Source organism: Megalobrama amblycephala, linkage group LG16, assembly GCF_018812025.1.
Source record: "Megalobrama amblycephala isolate DHTTF-2021 linkage group LG16, ASM1881202v1, whole genome shotgun sequence".
NCBI lineage: Eukaryota > Metazoa > Chordata > Actinopteri > Cypriniformes > Xenocyprididae > Megalobrama > Megalobrama amblycephala.
In genome coordinates, this window is record NC_063059.1 from 11,705,521 (window position 1) to 11,709,611 (window position 4,091).

The 4,091-nt window shown below is 35.0% G+C and overlaps 1 long non-coding RNA gene across 1 annotated transcript; it reads right to left on the reverse strand.

The window, feature by feature from the left end:
- Positions 1-857: 857 nt before the first annotated feature.
- On the reverse strand, positions 858-3,771 carry LOC125248762. Its single transcript, XR_007180367.1, has 3 exons — positions 3,239-3,771; positions 2,592-2,645; positions 858-1,615 (listed from the first exon to the last, which is right to left on the reverse strand). It is a non-coding gene; the product is annotated as an uncharacterized LOC125248762 (long non-coding RNA).
- Between the last annotated feature and the right edge of the window lie 320 nt (positions 3,772-4,091).

The window sequence follows — 4,091 nt, forward strand, 5'->3', positions numbered from 1 at the left end:
TGTTTCACACCCGTAAGACCTTCGTTCATCTTCAGAACGCAAATTAAGATTTTTCATGAAATTTAAGAGCTTTCTGTCCCTCCATTGACAGCTACACAACTACCACTCTGACACTTCAAAAAGTTCATAAAGAGATTGTAATCCATATGAATTAAATGGTTTAGTCCAAATTTTCTGAAGAGACTCGATCACTTTATATGAGAAGATTGAATTTAGGCTTTTATAAACATTCATCAACTTACACATCATGACATGTGAGAACCAGTGTGGTTCATTCTCGTCTTATGCACACACGTTCTCGCGTGTCATTCAGGTTCTGTTGAGCTTCTGTTTATGTTCGCTGATCAATGTTAATATGGGAAATGAATAAATGCCTAAATGAAATCTGTTCATCATATAAAGCAATCGAGACTTTTCAGAAAATTTGGACTAAATTTGGATTAGTTTTATGAACTCTTTATGAACTTTCTGAAAAGTGGTTGTTGCATACACTGTAAACCCTAATGCTCAAAACACTTAATTGATTTGAGAAGGACAAACTTAAATTGAACAAATTAGTTCAGGTAAATTAACTGCTATGAGTATTTAGAACTTTATTTTCTTTTGAGTTCACAGAACTGATCAAGTAAACTGAACTGTTTCTTTGTTTTGAGTTGTATGAACTCATTTCTTTTAATTTAGACTAACTTAAGTTTAACTGAAACTGGACTGGGACTTCTGTTTCCCAGCATGCTTTGCCCATGGCACTCGAAAGAGAGAGTAAATGCTAAAATTAAGTGTTATATAATGTGCAAGATTAATAGTAAGGGAGATTTAGTAGTGATGAATGTTTTATTATGCTAATTTAGAAGAGTTTCTGTTAATGTGGGTTTTTGGAGAATTGCCATCATGGTGACAAGCAGCGCATGAGCTTGGTTTGAGAGCAGGTAAGTTACATGTTTTAAGTTGCTGTATTCAGTAAGTGCTATAGTAAGTGCTATACCATGCTATTGTTAACATGTTAGCAAAATAGCAAGTTGGCATTTTCAGAATTTTCTTATTAGGGTTTACAGTGAAGTAAACAACTCATTTGATTTGCAAGTACTCAAAATAAAAGTTAATTAACAATCTTTTATGTTAATTGCTATAAAAATGTACAAGTTAGCTAAAAATCGGTACTTCAAGTTAGGAGAAATTAACATGCATGAGTACTACAAACTCAAAACTTGATAGTTCTGCTTACTTAAAATTGGGAACATCATAACTCAAAAAATTTGATGTAACTGTTCACCTCAGTTTTTTTTGAGTTAGCCCAACTTATTCAGGTTTACAGTGTACCTGTCTATGGAGGGACAGAAATCTCTCAAGTTTCATTAAAAAGATCTTCATTTTTGATCTGAAGATGAACGAAAGTCTTACAGGTTTGGAATAGTGTTGTCAAAAATATTGGTATTTTGTTATATATCAATACTAAAATATCTGAAACGACTCTAATACTCCTTTCTGCAGTACGATACATGGATAGTAGCTGCGCTTTCTTGCTCTCCTCTCCGAATTGACACGAACCCGCCTCCTGTCATTCAGTCGTCTCATTCGCTCCAGTTAAATAATGTTGGTGCGACCGGGTCTGAATTTGCTTGTTTAAAAAAAATAAAAAAACAGAATTGGCCATGAAAAATCACATGTATGTGTACACAACACATCTTCTCTCACACCGCAAAATCCCCAGAGTTAAATCAACTCTGCTCAGAGAACATATGGTCCCTCTTTACATAGAGTTAAAATAACACTGAAGCAGAGTTAAAGTTAATATGATGATAATGTGCTGTTTGTGGAGTTGTTTAATCAGATCTTGAGAGATTTAATGTCTTTTATCTTCAGTTGATTTCATCAACTGAAGATAAGGCTGTGGCTGGAAGTCCTTTGTAGTTATTGTGTTTATTTTCAGTGATTCTGCTTGTTAACAGCAGGTGTTCATCACTAATGCTCAATCATATCTGCGTCGAATCACTTAATTAACTTTCACTCTGTTTCAGTGTTACTTTAACACTATGTAGAGAGGGACCATATGTAATCTGAGTTGATTTAACACCGGGGATTTTGCTGTGCACTATTTTCAAAAAGATAAAAGTATTGTTACAAATATCATAAATTATTAATTCGTAAAAGCCATTATGTTTTTGAGGAGTCGAGCCATTTTACAACTTGAACTAAACTTGCCTTGTCATAAATTATCTGATATTTTAAAAGTTATTGTGTCGTGAGAGGCTGCAGGGGTCTTCTCTATAATGTAATTTCCAATTTTATTTATTTTTTTGGTCTGCATGTTGGATGCGCCACACTCAAATATTAATAAGCCATCAGGCAGTAATGTTAAAATATTGTTTTATAATAAATTTCATTCGTTTCATGAGGCTTGTATTCTTCATTATGATTTCATGACATCTTTTACTTTATGCTCTTGGAAAAATATCTCAATTACTATAATTCATCAATTAAAACAATTGTCTTTTAAATGAAAAAGTGCATTCATGTAATTACATGCATGGATAGCACTTTTAGTGCACTTTGAGGATAAAACTGCGTCAGTTAAGTTTAATTACTGTTCGTACCTTGAAAATGAGTCAGTGACTTGTAAACTGTGACGTTCAGGGATACATTGACATCTATAAAGAGAAAATGAACACATTTATGAGTGCCATTTACTGCAATAGTTGGGACTCCTCCTTTTACGCAAGGGAGCAAAGTGTTGAACGTGAGGATCTGGAACACACCTTCCTCTCTGTTTGCAAATGAAGCTCGCAACTCAAAGCTCACACAATGACTTGGCAACCTCAAACATCCGTGTGTCAGATCACTCTGAGCTGAAGCTTCCTCTTCAAGACAGGAAAACTTCTGTTCACCAGGACCAAATCGTGCCGCAGAAAAGTATATGATAAAGTGTGATTGTTTAAGGGTGAAAGTTTCAGGATTATAATCTCAGGATTAAAATAAAGTGTAGTCACAGGACAGTAGTTCACAATGTAGTCACTATAACAAACTTAGTTTATAGTATGAGAAGTCAGTCACACTTCAGTATCATGCGACACGTTCACGAGCGGTCACGAGCGCAGAAAACAAGACTGAAGTCAAGAAAAGTGCAATGAAGGTGATATTAAAGCGTTTAAAACATATATTAGTGTGCGTAAAAGTAAAAGAGAGCACCGTTTCTTTCATATCTGCTCTCTTTATTTAGTCGAGAGGACGTTATTAAACTTACCTCAAATGAAACGAAGGCGCTGGAAAACCGCAGATGTTGAAAACTCTGAACTGATCAATAATCCTCACCAAACAAATAGAAACATTGGGAAAATACTATCAGCTTCTCATTTTTTATGGTTGATTTTGGTGGAGCTCACGTCTCGAACATCGAGAAGTTTGTCGTTAGTGACGCTCCCGTGTGTGAGGTAGAGTCGTTCACTGTAGCGCGAGCACGTCTTCTTTCAAAACACGAGAACGCGCACGTCGATCATCAACGCGTTTGACGCACCTATTTCGAAGTTATCAGCCACTGACCATTAAATGAAGCAGGTATAATATGATTTTTTTAGTGAATTCTCAGTAAAAAGTTGTTGTTGTTGATGTTATTTTTCTTTTCTTTTCTTTTTTTTTTATGAGACTTTCTCTTGGGGGGACCTGACGGTTCAAAAACCGAATTCAAATCTCTTTTTTTCTTCCTTATTGGAGATTCGAACACTAAAACTAATATATTAATTTATATATAATTTATTATTATACGAATTTGTGCCTGACCGACAGTTGGAAATTGTACCTCTAAAAAACTCTACCTCTAAAGTACCGGTTAACCACACATGACTGTGATTGGTCCATCCAGGCCCGCGTGGAGAATAATAACATGTGTCACATGACCACACTTCTGCTGGAGCGTTCTGGACCTGCCAGCCAGCCTGAACAATCATTTATATTTGAAAAAACCAAACTTTTTTTATATTTTAAAATCGTCCCCAACCAATTGGCTCCATCTTAAATGTCTTAATATTAAATGCATATTAAAGAAAGGACGTCATAACAGGTTTAATTTCAATTTATAATTTTGATTGGTAATCATAGAT